Source organism: Triticum urartu, chromosome 3, assembly GCF_003073215.2.
Source record: "Triticum urartu cultivar G1812 chromosome 3, Tu2.1, whole genome shotgun sequence".
NCBI lineage: Eukaryota > Viridiplantae > Streptophyta > Magnoliopsida > Poales > Poaceae > Triticum > Triticum urartu.
In genome coordinates this window covers 663,277,557-663,300,108 of record NC_053024.1, presented here as the reverse complement: position 1 = coordinate 663,300,108, position 22,552 = coordinate 663,277,557, and positions in this window count along the sequence as shown.

Below are 22,552 nucleotides of genomic sequence, written 5' to 3'. Positions count from 1 at the left end.
GCTAGGTGAACCTCAGTTGGGGGGCATTTATTCATAGCTTAGGATTCCCTTCGTGCCGACACGGGGGAGGGGGGCTGCTAGCTACTTCACACTTTGCTAGGTGAATGAACCTCGGTTGGGGGGATGCATTCATATCTTAGGATTCCCTTCATGCCGACACGAGGGAGGAGGGGGGCTGCTAGCTACTTCACACTTTGCCTCGGTTGGGGAGGAGGGGGCATGCATTCATAGCTTAGGATTCCCTTCGTGCTGACACGAGGGGGGTGGGGGCAAGCAATACAGTGCACTTTACGAGAGAGGTGCCACATCGAAGTTGCATTTGGTATTTGAAAATCAAACCACCCTTTTGATACATAAATTTGGTCCACATGCAAGTGTGTTCGTGTTCTGACCCTCTTCCGTGTCATTTTTCGCCAAATTTATGAACATTAGATAAGTCGGATGACACAAGAGACACGGTTCACTCAAATTAACCGTGTGCCACGCCGGTGCACCTGTCACGCACACATCCGCACAGTACATTGGGCTCCACGAGGCTCCCCCTCTCAAAAATATCTACCCACTTCGAGGGTTTTTCTGTTTCATAACACACGGTTGTTATCTCCGGACCGTGTGCGATGTTTCTTGTTCCCAATCCCACCTGAATCCCTAGAAAATATCTGCTCGCCTCGAGGGTTTTTCTATTTCATAACACACGGTTGTTATCTCCAGACCGTGTGCGATGCACAATCATCAAAATTTTCAATAGCCCGGCATTTCAATCCCGCGTTTGACTCCCGTGTAGTAAAATTTTCAGTACCCGCGTCATTTCCTCAAACACCCCGCCCCCTCTCCACACACACACACACACACCAAAACCTTCTCGGGCATGCGCGCGCACACACACACACCCTCCCTCGCTCGAAACCCTAGCAAGGTCCCCGCCGCTGCTGCCGCCGCCACAAAGCCTCCATTGTCAACATCTGCCGTTTTGCCCGTGCAGCTTACCCACCGATCTCCATACCCAGGCCGCCCTGAGTTTCTTTGATGACGCCTGCCAAATGCCCCCTTTCCCACAGATCCCCATCCCCATCCCCACCCTCACTCCAGAGCGTCGCAGCCTAAGCCCGGCTACACTTCCCGTGGAGCTCGTGGAGCAACTGGCCCAAAAGAGGTGTATAGCGGTCTCTTAGCCCGACGTTGCCGAGGAAGCTAACGACCATTACAGGCGGCATGCACTCAAGCAGCGGGCTAGAGTATGCGGGCATGTCTCGTCCGCCGGCTACGACATCGAGGTCATCGACAGCGACGGCCTGAGGCGGGCTATGCCACAGGTTAAGTGGCCCACACCCAACCCCTCGGGTTCAACCACCGTCGATCTCATCCATGGCCCCGCCGCTGATCTCCTCTCGCTCGCTGTCAACAATTTTCCATTCTACATCGCCATCGAGCCCCTTTTGCCATTTCTGAAGGACAATTTCTGCGACGCTGGCTTGGGATCCACAGCTTCCAAGTCAGACCTCATCAACGGCGACCACGAGGAGGGCACCATCTCCGGCTCTTCCAAGGGGAAAGAACCCATATGCTCTTCCAAGGGGAAAGCGCCCGTCTGCGACATCAGGGAGGGCACCCTACAGCCGTGCTCTTCCAAGGGGAAGGAGCCCATCTGGGACAACATGGAGCGCATCCAGGGTCCGTGCTCTTCCCATGGGAACGAGCCCATCTGTGACAAGTGAGGAAACCTATGATTTGTTTTGTCGTGCCTCTTCACAGGGGAAACCCATGATTTGTTTTGTCGAGTCCCTTTTGTAGTGTAGTGAGAATATGGCCAGTTTTAATTGCTATATCTGGTTGTTTGTAGTATGCCTTGTTTATTTCAGTTGTTCACAATGTGATGCTCTATATGTGCAATTATTTACTGTGCGGTACATTTCATCATTCCAGTTTTAAACATACCGATAGGAATGCATATATTTGCTTGCTGTTAAGCCTGTTATAGCTAGCATATGCATCTTTTAAAGTTTTTTGATTGTTCGGTTGTTTGTAGTTAGCATATGTCTAGTTTCAAATGCTATCTTTGGTTGTTCGTAGTATGCCTTGCTTATTCCAGTTATTCACAACGTGATGTTCTATATGTGCAAGTATGAAATGTTGTGCTTAACATGCTTCTCGATGTACCTACATAGGACAATTTTGGGAATGACTGTTGTTTTCCATCGAGGTTAGTTTCAACCCATGGCTTATATCTGTTCACTGTTCAGGATATCGGCCGCTGGTACCATATAGGTCGCCGGCTGATAAGGGACTAATCGGTGAATCAGACTTTTAACTGAATATATCCACAACCTATTTATCATTAGGTTAACTAGGGCCATATGTAATATATCCGAGGCTACATGGCAACATGCAGTGTACTTAATGTCTAAATATGCAATCCTAGGCTACATAGCAATAAGGAAGAGTGTTACATTAATGTTCTAATGATGTCTAGATATACATAGAAGAGCGGCAGCAACAACAACAACAACATAACCCTGTTTGGATACTCAACTTAGCTAAAGGTTAGAGTTAGTTTCTAGCTCATTACTAACCCTGAACTAACTCCATCCAAAGAGTTGTTTGGATGGCAGGCTTAAATTGACAATAAATGCACTAGGAGAACTAGCTCCAATTAGCACCTCTTGGGATGGATATTTTTTGGTGGGTTATAGATGCAACTAGCTCAAACTAGCCCTCATGTTTAGATATACTTTAGGCTATGTGAGCCTGAACTAGCTCAAACTAACTATAACCCCTGGATACAACAACAGTTAATCAGTCGATAATTTGTAAGAATGCACTAAACTCCTTCTGTCCCATAATATAATATGTTAATTCATCTAATATGTGAGTATATTGGATGTTACAAGATACTCCCTCCGTTCCTAAATATTTGTCTTTTTAGATATTTCAAATGGACTACCACATACAGATGTATATAGACATATTATAAAAGAGTGTTGTGCTACATCATTGTGCAATTACTGTTTAGCTTCTAATATTAACTTGGTGGTTTTAGGTACATACGTCATTGGTAAAGATCCGCGCTTCGGCCCTTTCTGCGTATGGGGCAATGTGATATCGATGAACCAGCATCAAGTGAGGAAGCTGATAAAGATTGTTAGTAAAATGGGTCCAAAGATGGCAATTAAACTATTTGTTTACACTTTATCCAAGACAACAGCGAACTGCAGGATGGTAAGTAAGAACTCTGCAGCCTTCTTTTTATTGCCCATAATGAGTTGTGTTAGATGACAATGTCTGAATATTTTTCCTTTGCAGTGGTTGCCAAAGCAGTTTACTCAAGATTACCTCTCAAACTACATGATTGGTGGGCATGCAAAGGTTAAAGTATTTATACCAGAACACGATGATTATCTAGATGTTTTCATGAAGATCGTGAAGGATGGGCGGTCGGCCATCACAAGGGGTTTGACTAGATTCGTGTGTGCCTTCTGTATGGAGGAGGACACAATATGGGCATTCCGCTTCACCTTGTTCAGCAACCAGAATATATTTCGCCTCTTTCATTACCGTCTTTAATAGTACAAGTAACAAGTGTGGTTCATCATTCTTTATTTGGTTCTTATGTAATTCTTGAACATATGTACCTATGAATCGAATAATGCATTGATTGTTTGAACCTGATGGATATGAATAAAGCTGTAGCATACATTCAAATTCAAATCCAAATCTGGTACGATTTGGAAAATCAACAATTAAATTAGGGTGAAATTATGCTCTCCAGGTTGTTACGGCACACACGGTTAGTAAAACACAAACGTTTGCGATATGCACCATAATCCGGGTTCACAGAGAGGAAACGTGTGCAAGCATGCACACGGTTGCCGTTTGCAAACTGTGTGCGATGTCAGACAATATCACAAATGGTGCGGGTGAAAGAACATGTGGTGCCCCCATGTTTGGTTTTTGTAATTGATGACAATCTCTATGGACTAATGGTTGCCTTGAGTTATATTTGAAGGGTTTGTCCATAGGATTTTCTTGGAGTCCATTTTTTGGTTTCAAGGAGAGTTTGTGATGACCAAGGTGCTATTAAGGAATTATCCAAAGATTGGTCTTGTGAGGGGTGAACTTATTACAAGCATGTCTTGAACAAGAAGAGTGTGTGATCATTCATGTTTACCTTCAAGATATCATCCAAATGAAGAGAGTTGGAAAGATTCAAGGTTGATCAAGACTAAGTCAAAGAGTGAATCAAGTTGATCAACACATAAAGCATAGAAGATGTACCAAGAGGGATCAAGCGATCCCATGGTATCGTAAGCATTGTCAATTACGCTTTGTGTACTAGCCCATGGTTTTCGTGAGAGTTCTCTGTGGGGTTAGGTTGTGGTGTGCAAGTTCAAGTAGGATCATCACAAATACATTGTATGCTTGAAGTTTGCCATCCATTGTGGTGGCAATGGACTTGTGAAGATGTGCCGAAGAGTGGCTCACCCATAGTGGAGTATGGGGGAGCAATCTACTAGTCTTCACCGAGCCAACGCAATCAAGAAAGGTGGTCCAACTTGAGGGAGTCAAGATCATCATCATCTAGCTCAAGTGGACTATGTGCAAGGCAAAGGTTTTCCCTTGATAGGTTTTCTATTTTACCGGTCTCATGGTGGTAGTTGGGAGACCGGGTTATAGGATCGATTGTCGTACTATCAAGGGGGGCTCTCGATGAGTAGCTTGATCGTATTGTTCATAGAGAGCTCAAACCTTTGCATCCTTGCATCATTTTATTGGTTCTTGTTTGGTTCTTATCTTTGTGAGTTTTGGAGCTTATGGTCATCTTGGTGACAAGCTCGAGTTCATCAAAAATGGAGTTCACTCGCATATTCTATGATTTTTTTGATGTTGGGGGTTATGTCGGTTCTTCTTGGTCGTTTTTTTGATGCTCTCGTCTTCCTCTATCCAACAAGCTTGAGTTTGCTCAATTCGGAGCTCTCATGAAGAAGTTATGGCAGTTTTGGGTTTTCTCCCTGTGGTAATGCCGTGGTCGGTAGCGGTAGTTCCTCTCGTCATGCGGTAGTACCGCTTCAGTACCGCTCTACTACTACTGCCTCGATTTTGGGTCCTGCACTTTTCGTGTCGGATTTAGCAGTAGATGCTCGGCAGTAAGGCACGGTAGTACCACCTATAAGCGGTAGTACCGCTCCGGTCGGGCGGTAGTACCGCTACTACATTACTGTCGCCGTACTCGGCTCTGCCCTGCCTCATTTGGTCCCGTGTTCTGCTCCTCCAGCGGTAGTACCGCTGGGGTGAGCGGTAGTACCGCTTACTACCACCCCAAGGTTCATGTTTTGTTGCTCCATTTCCTTGCTTCATCCGCCTGAGCGGTAGTACCGCTCGTGTGCGGGCTGAGCACATAACAGTTCGATTTTTTTCCTCCTATAAAAGGGGGTCTTCTTTCCCAATGAACCTTATCTCTTTAGCTTGTGTTATTCCCCCATTGTTGACCTTCTTCGAGCTTGCTAACTCTCAATCCCTCCATGGATTCTTGCTAGTTTTTGAGGGAAAAGAGAGAGGAGATCTAGATCCACATTTCCACCAATCACTTTCTCCTCTATGTGAGGGGAACCCCTTGGATCTAGATCTTGGAGTTCTTCGTGTTCTCTTCTTCGTTCTTCCTCTCATTTTCCTCCCTAGCATTTGTTGCTTTGGTGGGATTTGGGAGAGAAGGACTTGGGCACTCCGTGTGCCCTTGCCATTGCATTTGGTGCATCGGTTTGAGTTCTCCACGGTGATACGTGGAAGTTACAAGTTGAGAATCTTATTACTCTTGGGTGCTTGGTACCATTGAGCTTGTTCCTCTTGGGTGCTTTGGCGCCCTAGACGGTTGAGGTCACCTTGGAGCCATATTCCATTGTGGTGAAGCTTCGTGGTGTCGTTGGGGAATTAACCCCAACCTTTGTGGTGTTCGGAGCTCAATCATTGTGGTGTAAAGCTCCGAGCAAGCATCGGGGTCTCCAATTAGGTTGTGGAGATCGCCTCGAGCAATTTGACGGGTTCCGTGACCGCCCCCAAGGGTTGCCAAAGTGTACGGGTTCGGTGACCGCCCCCAAGGGTTGCCATTTCTACGGGTTCGGTGACCGCCCTCAAGGGTCCCTTAGTGGAATCACGGCATCTTGCATTGTGCGAGGGGTTGAGGAGATGACGGTGGCCCTTGTGGCTTCTTGGGGAGCATTGTGCCTCCACATTGCTCCAAATAGAGATTACCATCCGCAAGGGTGTGAACTTCGGGATACATCGTCATCTCCGCGTGCCTCGGTTATCTCTTACCCGAGCCCTTTACTTATGCACTTTACTTTGTGATAGCCATATTGTTTCTTGTCATATATCTTGCTATCACATAGTTGTTTATATTGCTTAGCATAAGTTGTTGGTGCTCATAGGTGAGCCTAGCCGTTTTAGGTTTTGTACTTGACAAATTAACCGCTAGGTTAATTCCGCATTTGTTCAAGCCTAAACCGTAATTATATTAAAACACCTATTCACCCCTCCTCTAGGCGACATCCACGATCTTTCAGCGGGCAAATTAGACGTTTGTGTTAGTTGCCTTATCGTACACGATTCGCAAACCATGAACTGTTTCTGATGAAGTATGCATCGTAAATGTTGCACCATAGGATAGCATGTGCGGTAGTTGTCGTGTACGACGATGTTACGACGGTCCGGCGTTTCGTAGTCCTGTCCGACACTCGTACGACGATTAGCTAATCTTCTTAACGGTGAACCGTTTATGATGGGCCGCGCATCGTAAACGTAGCACCACAGAATACCCACTGCGATGGCAATGCGAGCAGAAACAAGTAGGAGTACTGTAGGGGCCCTATCCCTGACAGTTTCTGGGTCGTGTGGGAAGGACACCCCTATTTCCCACACTCACTTCGCGGAGGTTCCAAATGCCATCGCAAAAAGGGGTTAAAAACCGTTTGTTTAGGACCGATGCGCACTAGTGTATACATATTCCTTTGACTATGAGATTACGCAACTCCCGAATACCGGAGGAACACCTTGTGTGCTATCAAACATCACAACGTAACTGGGTGATTATGAAGATGCTCTATAGGTGTCTCCGATGGTGTTTGTTGAGTTTGCATAGATCAAGATTAGGATTTGTCACTTCGTGTATCGAAGACGTATCTCCGGGTCTTTTCAGTAATGCACATCACTATGAGCCTTGCAAGCAATGTTACCAATGAGTTAGTTACGGAATGATGCATTACAGAACGAGTAAAGAGACTTGCCGGTAATGAGATTGAACTAGGTATGATGATACCGACGATCGAATCTCGGGCAAGTAACATACCGATGACAAAGGGAATGACGTATGTTATTATGCGGTTTGACCGATAAAGATCTTCGTTGATTATGTAGGAGCCAATATGAGCATCCAGGTTCCGCTATTGGTTATTGACAGAAGATGTGTCTCGGTCATGTCTACATAGTTCTCGAACCCGTAGGGTCCACACGCTTAACGCTCGATGACGATTTGTATTATGAGTTATGTGATTTGATGACCGAAGTTTGTTTGGAGTCCCGGATGAGATCACGGACATGACGAGGAGTGTCGAAATGGTCGAGAGGTAAACATCTATATATTGGAAGGCTATATTCGGACATCGGAATGGTTCCGAGTGATTCGGGTATTTTTCGAAGTACCGGAGAGTTACGGGAATTCGTCGGGGGAAGTTAATGGGCCTTATTGGGCTTTAGTGGAGAGAGGAAAGAAGGCCCACGAGGTGGCGCGCGCCTCCCCCTGCCCAAACCAAATTGAACAAGGGGTGGGGCGCGACCCCCTTTCCTTCTCCCTCTCCCTCCTTTCCTTCTTTCCTACTCCGAAAAGGAAAGGGAATCCTACTAGGAGTTGTGAGTCCTAGTAGGACTCCCTACACTTGGCACGCCCCTAGGAGGGCTGGTCTCTCTCCCTCCCTCCTTTATATATGTGGGCAGGGGGCACCCAAAGGCACACAAAGTCTTCTCTTAGTCGTGTGTGGTGCCCCCCTCCACAGTTACACACCTCGGTGATATCGTCGTAGTGCTTAGGCGAAGCCCTGCGCTGGTAACTTCATCATCACCATCAACACGCCGTCGTGCTGATGGAACCATCCCTCGTCCTCAACTGGATCAAGAGCCCGAGAGACGTCATCGTGCTGAACGTGTGCTGAACACGGAGGTGCCATACGTTCGGTACATGGATCGGTTGGATCGTGAAGACATTCGACTACATCAACCGCGTTACTAAACGCTTCCGCTTTCAGTTTACGAGGGTACGTGGACACACTCTCCCGTCTCGTTGCTATGCATCTCCTAGATAGATCTTGCATGATCGTAGGAATTTTTTTGAATTACTACTTTCCCAATATTGATCACTTAGATGACTCGAGGGATGTCTATCTAAGTGGGAGTTCTTAAGTAATTTTATTAATTGAACTTAATTTATCATGTACTTAGTCATGATAGTATTTGCATATCTATGTTGTAGATCAATAGCTCGCGTTGTAGCTCCCCTATGTTTTTATATGTTCCTAGAGAAAACTAAGTTGAAATATGATAGTAGCAATGATACGGACTAGGTCTGTGATATGAGGATTATCCCCGTTGCTACACAGAAGAATTATGTCCTACATGCACCGCTAGGTGACAGACCTATTGCAGGAGCAGATGTAGACATTATGAACGTTTGACAAGCTGGATATGATGACTACTTGATAGTTTAGTGCACCATGCTTTACGGCTTAGAACTGGGACTTCAAAAATGTTTTGAACGCCACAGAGCATATAAGATGTTCCAAGAGTTGAATTTGGTATTTCAGACTCATGGCCAGGTCGAGAGGGATGAGACCTCTGACAAGTACTTTGCCTACAGGATGGAGGAGAATGGCTCATCTAGTGAGCATGTACTCAGAATGTCTGGGTAGTACAATCGCTTGAATCAAGTGGGAGTTAATCTTCCAGATAAGATAGTGATTGGTAGGGTTCTCTAGTCACTATGTAGCGACCCGACCTCGGACGGTCAAGTCTCTGTGCTTAAGTGTTATCCCTTGATCGGTATGCTGACACACACCGTACTCGAGGATTTATAACAGAGGTAAATCACATGTATAAAGTAACGTAAATACTATTACCTCAATCCAAATAGCGGAAGTAACAAAAAGGTTGTGGATTCCCATCAACACCAACGGCAAAGTTGAGTGTAGAAATCGTAACCCTAACGTATCACTTACTAGTCGTAAGAATCCTGCAAACATGAGACGTTGCAGCCACAAAGGGTCGTACATTGAATGTACTGGAAAATTCACACCATAGGATAATGCTGAATAATAGCTATCACTACATGCATATTTGGCTGGTGGAAGCTCTATGGTTATAAAGTTTTTGCGAAAAGACAATTTTTCCCTACAACAAAGGAATATATTTTATTTAACTATCATAGTAGCTGTTAAACATTGAGAAGGTTCCTCAACTTAATCCCAATTAAACAGTATTAATAACCCAACCAAATTAATTAATAGAGTGATGAGATCAACATGATAATCCAAGATCCAGATACTCAAGATGTCCATAACCGGGGAGACGGCTAACCATGATTAGTTTATACACTCTGCAGAGGTTTGCGCACTTTTCCCCACAAGACTCGATCTCCTCCGTTGGATTTCTCGCACTCATGGTGTTTGAGAAACGGATGACCAAGACACAGTCTTTCAGAAGCATTAACTCCAACCCCGGGTAGACAGTACCAACCTACATCCCCTACATCTGCTAGCCTACCACTGGAAGAGGTCATGCAACTTACTCAACTATGCTAGAGCCCATAATAGCTTGTGGCTGCACACGAAAGATTCTAGCATGAATAATCTTATGATCCCTTTGAGCCTCGGTGGCGAACCATAGGATCATCACACGGGTACTCCGGGATATCCTAGGACAACACTGGATTCTCCAGGTGCCCGCAACCAATCCACCCAGATGTGTATTTAAGTAGCCACCTTAAGTTAACCATTAATTAACAATCTCACATCTGTCATGGATACACTCAAACCCAATCCACGTCTACGAGCATAGCCTGGCAGTATAAGCATAACGTAGAAGTAACTCCCATGGTTTGATAACAAAAAGGGCAATAGGTTCTACCTCATCGTCTACTTCCCAAATACCCACATGTTATCACATCCTACTCATGCAATGTTTGAGGGTGAAACTAATGCATAAAAACTGTATGAAAAATATGATCAAAGTGTGAAATTGCCTTATACTGTTGATGAAGATGATTCGCACTCATAACTCCTGATAGTTCTACTCGTCTCACTCCGGTCAATCTATTGTGAGTAAGCAATAGTAACCACACATAAGCAATCAAGCAAAAGAATCAAAGAAAAGATCTCGGAAAACTTCAAACACAAGAAATTGACTCTTGCAGCAAAAAACAATTTCTCATAGTACCAAAATTGGGTGAATTTGGCCTTATCGGAAAGTTTAGGTCAAGAGCTTCGATTTGCAAAAACAATCAACTCGAACGGAGTTATAAAACTCAAGTTATGATCAAACGAAGTTCAAATAAATATCTGTTTGAATTCAAATTTTAAACTTTCAAAAATATGTTTAAGTTGTTTTACTGGATAGAGGAGATTATAACGAAGAAGTGGGCGTTGGATTTGGACAAACGAGCGAAAAGTAGCGAGCGTTTGAAGAATAGGGACTAAACTGTAAATAAAAATATTCATGGATGGGTCCCTGGCCGAAAAGAAAAAGAAAAACTCTACCGAACGAACGTTCGCTGCGGGAAGCTAACGAACAAATTCTGTTTGCCGTGAAGACCTAACCAGCGAACGTTCACTAATTAACTAGGTTAAAAGAAAAACCGGGTTTTTAAACGGAAAACCGAAGAAAAACCAAAACCCTAAAAAGAAAATAAACCGGGCCGGGCAGTTTACCAGTTCGGTCGGCTTTGGCGAGAAAACCGGCGGCGGCGGCGATGAACTCCGGCGACGGCGGAACGGGGCGTGGCGGCGCGGGGCGGAGAACGGCGGTGCGACGCGGCTTGGGTGCGGCAGCAGTGGCAGCGGCAGGCGGCGGTTGCGGCGGTGAGTTGCTGCAGCGGCGCGGCGGCGCAAGGAGAGAGAGAGGGCGGCGGGGCTGTGGCTTAAATAGGCGGGGAGGGGCGGCTCCGAGGTATGGGGAAGGGGCAGAGGAGGCGGCGGCGCGGCGGACTCTGGGGAGGACTCCCCGTCAGAGACGGCATTGATGGCGGTGGCGGGTTGGGCCGCGGCCTGGCGAGATGCTAGGCTGGCCCAGTTCGGGGAAGGAGTTTTTTTAACAGAGAGGAAAAAGAAAAAGGAAAAAGAAAAAGGAAAAGAAAAGAAAATAATATATAGGCATATAATATATCCAAATTTTTGGAAAATTATTTTCTACAACATGAAAATTATTCTAGCTTCAAATAAAAATCCATTAAATTTTAAATAAAGTAAACCGTACTACTGCTCTAATAAAATCCAATAAAAATCATTTCAAAAATACCAAAATGATTTCAAATTTATTTCTCTCCAATTTTCTGATGTAGGGAATCAGTTTACCGTATTTTCCTTGTATTTTATTTTTTGGAGAAAAATAATTTGAATAAAACTCAAATAAATCCAAATTGAAAATAATTTCAAAAGGATTTTAAATTTGATTCTTTGAAACTCCCGACTCATATTTCGTAGGTTTTGAAGAAGTCATTTTATCTTCCCTCATGAAAATCATTGAGTTACTTAGAGTTTTTGGATTTGAAATATTTCCAAATAAAATTCAAACCTTTTCAAAACCCTTTTCATTTATTTAAATGGAAGAAGTCATGTCATCTTCTCTCCAGGGTTTTGTGGTGAAAAGAATTTGAATTCACGTAGATCATAAATGCAAAAATGGAAGTTTGGGAAAGTCCTTTTGTTCCCTCTCATTTAACTTTCAAAAGTTTCAATTTCACTCACTTTCAGTCAATCAATCACATAACAAACAAACAATGAACAAAAACTATCTATTTAATATAACATTCCAAAATTTAGAATTTTGGGATGTTACCAACCTACCACCCTTAAAATGAATCTCGTCCTCGAGATTTGGAGAGGCTAGAAATATATAGGTTAGGTTTGGGGTCTCCTCAAAATCCATCGATCGTCACAAGGGGGTCTGGGGTGCTACCACCCTTAGAAACTTAGTTACGGTTGTCGTGGATCTAAGACTGACAGTAGAATGGGGGGTAGGTATGAGGAGGCAAGATCCTAGCTATGGAGCAGTTGTACATACGAGTTTTACGAGTTTAGGCCCTTCTCGGAAGAAGTAACAGCCCTACGTCTCGGTGCCCTGAGGCGGTCAACTGGATTATATGTGTGTGTGTGAGTTTACAAAAGATGCGAACCCTTGTGCCAATGGAGGGGGTGGCTTATATAGAGTGCGCCAGGACCCCAGCCAGCCCACATTACAAGAGGTTTAAGGTACATTAAGAGGAGGGCGTTACTGGTAACGCTAGTAATTAAGTGCTATAAATGACAATTAAGCCTATAAGTAAATGCTCGACCATTGTTCGTGCAGAGTGGCTTTAGATCTTCTTCTCATCGAGTGGCTTCTGCGACGGTCGAGCGACATTGATTCTTCCGAGTGGAACGTCTCTGGTTGAGTGGATGATGGTACCCTTTGAATGATTCTGGCTTTAGGGTGATGTCCTAGGGGAGGGTGTCTAGGTCAGGCCTATGACCCTACCCTAGGTACATAGCTTCATCATTAGCCCCCAAATGGTTCAGGGTTCGAGTGGAGAAGGGGTTGATAACCTCTCCGATTCAGCTTTTGCGCTTCGGAAATGTCTTGTCCAGAGGTCGAATGAACATTCATGATGACTTCAACTGCTTGTTCAGTCGCCTTGATCCATTCTTTGTTTTCTCGAGTGAACTTTCATTGTTGAGCTTCGAGTGTTGATATGGGAAAAATCTTCCGTCTGACGGGTTGCTCTGCTATCTGCGAATTTCACGGGATTCAAATTTTGGGAAGCGCACCGGACGGGGGAGGCCGTAGTAATCGGGACGGATTAGGCAGGCCGCCTCAATCTTTGCATCACCTTTTTCGCCATGTATCATGCACGCGACTGTTGCGGGATTTGATCGGATCGTCTGGGCCCACGAGTCAGTTACTCGGAAATGCCCTCATATAAGGTGTTGGACGGGGATTTTCGCACAGTGCGTTCTCATTGTTCCCCTTCCTCCTCTGTTTTCTCCACCACATCTTGATAACCCACAAGTATAGGGGATCACAACAGTTTTCGATAAGTAAGAGTGTCAAACCCAATGAGGAGCTAAAGGTAGAAATAATATTCCCTCAAGTTCTATCGACCACCGAAACAACTCTACGCACGCTTGACGTTCGCTTTACCTAGCACAAATATGAAACTAGAAGTACTTTGTAGGTGTTGTCGGATAGGTTTGCGGGATAATAAAGAGTACGTAAATAAAAAGTAGGGGCTGTTTAGATTAAGAAACAATAAAGTAAATATAGCGAGTGTGGAAAAGTGGTGGTAGGAGTTGCGAAATTGGCCCCAAGCAATTGACTACTTTACTAGACCGATAGCAAGTATTAGGTGGGAGAGGCCACTACTAGCATGTCATCCCTGACTTGGAATTCTATGCACTTATGATTGGAACTATTAGCAAGCATCCGCAACTACTAACGTTCATTAAGGTAAAACCCAACCATAGCATTAAGATATATTGGTCCCCCTACAATCCCGTATGCATCAATTTCTATGCTAGGTTGAAGCTTCTGTCACTCTTGCCCTCCAATACATAGTCCTATCAACATACAACTAACCCTATGGTGTGATCCACGCGCACTCTCATATGATGGGCACCAAAGGACAGCAACATAACCACAAGCAAATTAAATCAATCATAGCAATTCATCAACCACCGATAGGACAACGAAAATCTACTCAGACATCATAGGATGGCAACACATCATTGGATAATAATATGAAGCATAAAGCACCATGTTCAAGTAGAGGGTACAACGGGTTGTGGGAGAGTGGACCGCTGTAGATAGAGGGGGGAAGGTGATGGAGATGCTGGTGAAGATGGCGGAGGTGTTGGTGTAGATCGCTGTGATGATGATGGCCCCCGGTGGCACTCCGGTGCCACCGGAAGTGAGGGGGAGAGAGCCCCCTCCTTCTTCTTCTTCCTTGACCTCCTCCCTAGATGGGAGAAGGGTTTCCCCTCTGGTCCATGGCCTCCATGGCACGAGAGGGTCGAGAGCCCCTCCAAGATTGGATCTGTCTCTCTGTCTCTCTCTGTTTCTGCGTTCTCAGATTCTTCCCTTTCACCGTTTCTTATATTCCCAGAGATCCGTAACTCCAATTGGGCTGAAATTTTGAAACAATCTCTATCAAGATATTAGCTTTCTTGCGGCAAAAGAAGGGCACCAACCGCCTTACAGGTGGCCCATGAGGGTCAGGGGCGCGCCCAGGGGGGCAGGCGCACCCCCTGCCTCGTGGCCACCTCGGGCACCCTCTCGCGTGGATTTTTCTTCCAAAAAATCATATATATTCCAAAAAATATCCATCAGTTTTTATATCGTTTGGACTCTGTTTGATATGGATATTCCGTGAAACAAAAAACATGCAACAAACAGGAACTGGCACTAGGCACTGGATCAATATGTTAGTCCCAAAAATAGTATAAAAAGTTGCCAAAAGTATATGAACGTTGAATAATATTGGCATGGAACAATCAAAAATTATAGATACGACGGAGGCGTATCAGCATCCCCAAGCTTAATTCCTGCTCGTCCTCGAGTAGGTAAATGATAAAAAAAGATAATTTCTGATGTGGAATGCTACCTAGCATAATCTTGATCATATGTCTAATCATGGCATGAATATTAAGACATGAGTGATTCAAAGCAATAGTATATCATTTGACATAAAAACAATAATACTTCAAGCCTACTAATAAAGCAATCATGTCTTTTCAAAATAACAAGGCCAAAGAAAGTTATCCCTACAAAATCATATAGTCTGGCTATGCTCCAGCTTCACCACACAAAATATTCACATCATGCACAACCCCGATGACAAGACGAGCAATTGGTTCATACTTTTTAATGCGCTTCAACATTTTCAACCCTCACGCAATACATGAGCGTGAGCCATGGACATAGCACTATAGGTGGAATAGAATGGTGGTTGTGGAGAAGACAAAAAGGTGAAGATAGTCTCACATCAACTAGGCGTATCAACAGGCTATGGAGATGCCCATCGATAGATATCAATGTGAGTGAGTAGGGATTGCCATGCAACGGATGCTCTAGAGCTATAAGTATATGAAAGCTCAAACTGAAACTAAGTGGGTGTGCATCCAACTTGCTTGCTCATGAAGACCTAGGGCATTTGAGGAAGCCCATCGTTGGAATATACAAGCCAAGTTTTATAATGAAAATTCCCACTAGTATATGGAAGTGATAACTCAAGAGACTCTCTATATGAAGAACATGGTGCTACTTTGAAGCACAAGTGTGGTAAAAGGATAGTAACATTGCCCCTTCTCTCTTTTTCTCTCCTTTTTAATGTTTTTGGGGCCCTTCTCTTTTTCTTGGCCTTTCTCTTTTTTTTAAATATTTTTTTATTTTTTTCGTACGGAGTATCATCCCGACTTGTGGGGGAATCATAGTCTCCATCATCCTTTCCTCACTGGGGCAATGCTCTAATAATGATGATCATCACACTTTTATTTAGTTACAACTCGATACTAGAACAAAGATATGACTCTATATGAATGCCTCCGGCAGTGTACCGGGATGTGCAGTGATCTAGCGTAGCAATGACATAAAAAAACGGACAAGCCATGAAAACATAATGCTAGCTATCTTACGATCATGCAAAGCAATATGATGATAAATGCTCAAGTCATGTATATGATGATGATGATGGAAGTTGCATGGCAATATATCTCGGAATGGCTATGGAAATGCCATGATAGGTAGGTATAGTGGCTGTTTTGAGGAAGGTATATGGTGGGTTTAAGGTACCGGCGAAAGTTGCGCGGTACTAGAGAGGCTAGCAATGGTGGAAGGGTGAGAGTGCGTATAATCCATGGACTCAACATTAGTCATGAAGAACTCACATACTTATTGCAAAAGTTTATTAGCCCTCGAAGCAAAGTACTACTATGCATGCCCCTAGGGGGATAGATTGGTTGGAAAAGACCATCGCTCGTCCCCGACCGCCACTCATAAGGAAGACAATCAATAAATACCTCATGCTCCAACTTCGTTACATAACGGTTCACCATACGTGCATGCTGCGGGAATCACAAACCTCAACACAAGTATTTCTACAATCCACAACTACCCACTAGCATGACTCTAATGTCACCATCTTTATATCGCAAAACTATTGCAAGGAATCAAATATATCATATTCAGTGATCTACAAGTTTTATGTAGGATTTTATGACTAACCATGTGAATGACCAATTCCTGTCATCTCTCTAAATAGATATAAGTGAAGCAAGAGAGTTTAATTCTTTCTACAAAAGATATGCCCACGCTCTAACAAATATAAGTGAAGCAAAAGAGCATTCTACAAATGGCGGTTGTCTATGTAAAGAGAAACAGGCAATCCAAACTTCAAATGATATAAGTGAAGCACATGAAGCATTCTATAAAGCCATACTCAAAAGATATAAGTGAAGTGTAAAGAGAATTCTATAAATCAACCAAGGACTATCTCATACCAGCATGGTGCATAAAATAAAAATGAAAACTAAAAGCAAAAGACGCTTCAAGATTGCACATATCGCATGAACGAAACGAATCCGAAAACATACTGATACTTGTTGAAGAAAGAGGGGATGCCTTCCGGGGCATCCCCAAGCTTAGAGGCTTGAGTCTCCTTGAATATTTACTTGGGGTGCCTCGGGCATCCCCAAGCTTGAGCTCTTGCCTCTCTTCCTTCTTCTCACATCGAGACCTTCTCGATCATCGAACACTTCATCCACACAAAACTTCAACAGAAAACTCGGTAAGATCCGTTAGTATAATAAAGCAAATCACTACTCTAAGTACTGTTGGAAACCAATTCATATTTTGTTTTTGCATTGTGTCTACTGTAATATAACTTCTCCATGGCTTAATCCACTGATATAAATCAATAGTTTCATCAAAACAAGCAAACTATGCATCAAAAACAGAATCTGTCTAAAACAGAACAGTCTGTAACAATCTGAACATTCACCATACTTCTGATACTTGAAAAATTCTACCAAAATTAGGAAAAATAAATAATTTTTATAGGAATACAGTGCAAAAAGAATCAGAGCCGTTTGACGTTCCAACTAAAAATGTAAAATCGCGCACTACAGCCAAAGTTTCTGTCCTGCACCGTACAAACCATCAAGCAAATGTAAACATCCTAAAGGCAAACCTTGGCACATTATTTTTATTTCAAAACTTTATAAAAGCACATAACAGAAATAAATGACTCTCTAAAACTTCCGGGTTGTCTCCCTGGCAGCGCTTTCTTTAAAGCCATTAAGCTAGGCATATAGTGCTCAAGTAATGGATCCACCCGGATCCCAAGGTATATCAAAGCCAATTTTAATTATCAATGATTTGTAATTTAGTAGTGAGCACAAGGTAACATATATCATGTAATGACGAAGTCTAACTCTCTTCCTATGCATCGGCATGTCATAAAAGAACAATTCATGCACACAAAGTAAAGGCCAATGCATAGTATAAACAGTTTCTTGCAATTTTATCATATTGGAAACATAGAGAGGTGGAGATATAGTTCCTCTCTCATAATAATTGCAAGTAGGAGCAGCAAGCACATGCATATTATATTCATCAAAATCATCATGTGCAACGGTAAAAGGCAACCCATCAATATAATCCTTAATAAGTGCAAACTTCTTCGATATAGTGTAGTCGAGAGAATTCAAAAAGATAATAGGACTATCATGCATGGGTGCAATAGCAACAATTTCATGTTTAACATAAGTAACTATAGCAAGTTCATCTCCATAAGCATAATTCATATTGGTATCTTGGCCATAAGCATAGCAAGCATCATCAAAAAGGGATATTTCAAGAGAATCAACGGGATCATAACAATCATCCTTCGGTAAGCATGAAGGGAATTTAAACAATGTATGAGTTGAAGAGTTACTCTCATTAGAAGGTGGGCACGAGTAGCTAATCCGCTCTTCCTCCTCTTGTTCTTCGCTCTCCTCATCATCTTTTTCATCCAATGAGCTCACAGTTTCATCAATTTCTTCTTCCATAGACTCCTGCAAAATATTAGTCTCGTCTTGGGCAGCGGAGTAGTCCTCAATATATGGTTCAACATAGGCATTAGAAGCATAATTATCATAACAATATTTAAGTATGGCAAAATTTTCAGATTTGTAAAAAGTAGCATCATACTTTTCAATCAAAGAAGCAATTTTGTAAGCACCCTTAAAAGCAACAAATTCTTCAATTTGTTGAACATCATAGTAATTATAAACATCCTTAGCATACGAAGATACGATTCCATTATCACTAAACTCACATTGATAGGGAAGGTGTTTCTTAGGGTTTTCAGAACAACAAGTAAAATCATATATTTCGCATAAATTCCAAGCATAGTATTGCAAACGATGAATTTGACCCAGTAAAATTTTCCCTTTTTCAGATATTCGGTGTCGCACATAACAAGCATGCTCATCTAAAGATTTGCCCTCAACTAAGCTAGTTTGGGTTTCAGCACGAGCACATTGGGATCAAAGATGATCCAAGTAATGAGCTTCAGCAGTGTGATAGAGTTTGAGTGGTTCTTCAACCATTGGTTTTGTAGGCACAACTATTTTTTTTGTATTTTGTGTTTCCTACCCATAACTAAAGATAGAAAACAACTAAGAACAACAAATAAAAATTACTTAGTGATAAAGCAAACAAGCACACACGAGAATATTCACCCCACGCTATTGCTCCCTGGCAACGACGCCAAAAAAAGGTCTTGATAACCCACAAGTATAGGGGATCGCAACAGTTTTCGATAAGTAAGAGTGTCGAACCCAACGAGGAGCTAAAGGTAGAACAGATATTTCCTCAAGTTCTATCGACTACCAATACAACTCTACGCACGCTTGACGTTCGCTTTACCTAGCACAAGTATGAAACTAGAAGTACTTTGTAGGTGTTGTCGGATAGGTTTGCAAGATAATAAAGAGTACGTAAATAAAAAGTAGGGGCTGTTTAGATTAAGAAACAATAAAGTGAATATAGCGAGTGTGGAAAAGTGGTGGTAGGAGTTGCGAAATAGCCCCCAAACAATTGACTACTTTACTAGACCGATAGCAAGTAGTATGTGGGAGAGGCCATTGCTAGCATGTCATCCCTGACTTGGAATTCTATGCACTTATGATTGGAACAATTAGCAAGCATCCGCAACTACTAACGTTCATTAAGGTAAAACCCAACCATAGCATTAAGATATATTGGTCCCCATTCAATCCCGTATGCATCAATTTCTATGCTAGGTTGAAGCTTCTGTCACTCTTGCCCTCCAATACATAGTCCTATCAACATACAACTAACCCTATGGTTTGATCCACGCGCGCTCTCATCTGATGGGCACCAAAGGACAGCAACATAACCACAAGAAAATTAAATAAATCATAGCAATTCATCAACCACCGATAGGACAACGAAAATCTACTCAGACATCATAGGATGGCAACACATCATTGGATAATAATATGAAGCATAAAGCACCATGTTCAAGTAGAGGTTACAACGGGTTGCGGGAGAGTGGACCACTGTAGATAGAGGGGGGAAGGTGATGGAGATGCTGGTGAAGATGGCAGAGGTGTTGGTGTAGATCGCGGTGATGATGATGGCCCCCGGTGGCACTCCGGTGCCACCGGAAGTGAGGGGGGAGAGCCCCCTCCTTCTTCTTCTTCCTTGACCTCCTCCCTAGATGGGAGAAGGGTTTCCCCTCTGGTCCATGGCCTCCATGCCACGGGAGGGGCGAGAGCCCCTTCGAGATTGGCTCTGTCTCTCTGTCTCTCTATGTTTTTGTGTTCTCAGATTCTTCCCTTTCACTGTTTCTTATATTCCCGGAGATCCGTAACTCCGATTGGGCTCAAATTTTGACACGATCTCTATCCGGATATTAGCTTTCTTGCGGCGAAAGAAGGGCACCAACCGCCTTATGGGTGCGCCCAGGGGGGCAGGCGCCCCCTGCCTCGTGGCCACCTCGGGCACCGTCTCGCGTGGATTTTTCTTCCCAAAAATCATATATATTCCAGAAAAAATCTCCGTCAGTTTTTATCCCGTTTGGACTTCGTTTGATATGGATGTTCTATGAAACAAAAAACATGCAACAAACATGAACTGGCACTGGGCACTGGATCAATATGTTAGTCCCAAAAATAGTATAAAAAGTTGCCAAAAGTATATGAAAGTTGAATAATATTGGCATGGAACAATCAAAAATTATAGATACGATGGAGATGTATCACATCTGCCTCTGCTCTCAGCGTCGTCGCCCTACTTGAACTCGATCTGCTGCCATGGGGAAGGAGAAGACGGTGGCGTTGGAGTGTGCGAAGAAGGCGCCGTTGAAGGCGAAAGGGAAGAGGACCAGCCGGGGCGGGTCTTCGTCGAGGGCCGGCCTGCCGCCTAGCTGGATCCAGGGCGACTGGATCCGTTCGAAAATCAGCCGAGATGATATCGATGACTTGGTTGAGGGGGGACTGATCCCCCATGGATCGGCGCGGCTCCCGGGGAATGAGACCGAGCCAGAGCCGCAGGCGGGTGAGTGCGTTCTTCTTGCCACTCACGTTGACCACATGTTCTCTTTGCCTCCCCATCCTTTCTTTCGCGGTCTCTTGAACTTCTTTGGGGCTCAACTCCACCACTTTTCTCCAAACACCATCGTGTACCTTGCCGCTTTCGTGTCCATGTGCGAGAACTTCTTGGGTTGTCGACCACACTGGGGTCTCTTCAAGCACATATTCACGTGTCATTCTCAGACGGTCAAGAAGGCCAACCCGAGTGAGGAGAGGACGCATGTGATACAGATGTGCGGGGGTCTTGGGATTCAGATGAGGAACAAAAGCACTTTTCCAACCATGATCCTTCCCGATTCGGTCCGAGGTTGGCAGTCGACCTGGTTCTACTGCAAGGACCAGCCGACTCCGGGTCAGTCGACTGGACTTCCCCCCTTTTCCATAGCTCGAGTGGAGAAGCCCTCCACCTTGAGAGTGATCCCAGAGGAGAAGTTGCAGGTGAAGGTGTTGGTCGAGCGGGTTGTCCAACTCGTCCGCGACGGAGTGACCAGTATGGACCTGCTGGAGGTCTTCCTCAGTCGACGTATCCAACCACTCCAAGCCCGTGACCATCCAATGTGGATGTACTCGGGACTCGAGGATTCCACTCGGATCCACCCGGAGGATGTCAGTGAGGAAACGGTGGAGCAGTGGCTAAGAGGCATTACTGGCAACAAGGATAACCCTCAGGGGTCCAGGAGGGTGGTTCCATTCGACCATTTCCGCCAGCCGGAACAGGTGCGATTCTGCATTGTTGAGTGTCTTCTTAATTTTCCATGTAACATCTTGTTGATGATCAACTATCTTTCTTTCGTTCATTGTCTTTCAGGCTCTTTTTGATATGTACTCAATGCCTAATGGAGTGTAGGAGCAACATCTCGAGGGAGAGGCGAGCGGAGGCGAGAGCGGTGAATGGCACTCGGATGCAGAGGAGGACGAGGAGAGCGACGAACCGAGTGACGAAGAAGAGGTCGACTCACTTCCTCGCAGAGAAAGATGGTCCAAGCACGCTCACGACCCGGCAAGCACTCCCGACCGGGAGGCCGCACCAACTGGGCAGTCTTCAAAGCGCCCTTGGACGTCTTCTCCAGTGCCGACCGAGAAGGCATCGAAGCAGCCTAAGACTGCGCCGCCTCCAGTGCCGAAACCACCGAAGGCCACATCTTCCAAACCCCCGAAGTCTTTGCCCAAAATCAAAGTGGTCATTCCCACTGTCTCTGGGTAACAATCTGGCCTGATCCTTTGGTTGACTTGGGTAATAGAACGTAACCGACTGAATGTTGATATTTGCAGTGCTGCCACTTCTGGAACTTCCACCCACCAGTACCGAGACGAGGAGATGGAAGATGCAGTTACCTCCAACCCAGTTACGATTCTCGTGATCTTGTTCTTGATTATTGGGTTGATTAAATTCTGGCGATTCACTTGGAGTCGACTGATTTCTTTTAGCCCCACTCAATGCTATCGAGCTTCCGGATGACGATGAAGACGTGATACCGAGGCCTAAGGAGCAAGAAAGCAGCAGCTGGCAAGATACCCCAGTCGGAACTGGCGACAGAACCAACAGTCCGACAGCCTAAAGATGCAAGTAGAGCCTCTGTAACTTTTGCTGTCCCAGCATCGAGTGAACGCCCCGCACCGTCAACTGTACCAGTGTTTTCTTCAGTCGTCCAACCTCAAGCCTCGGA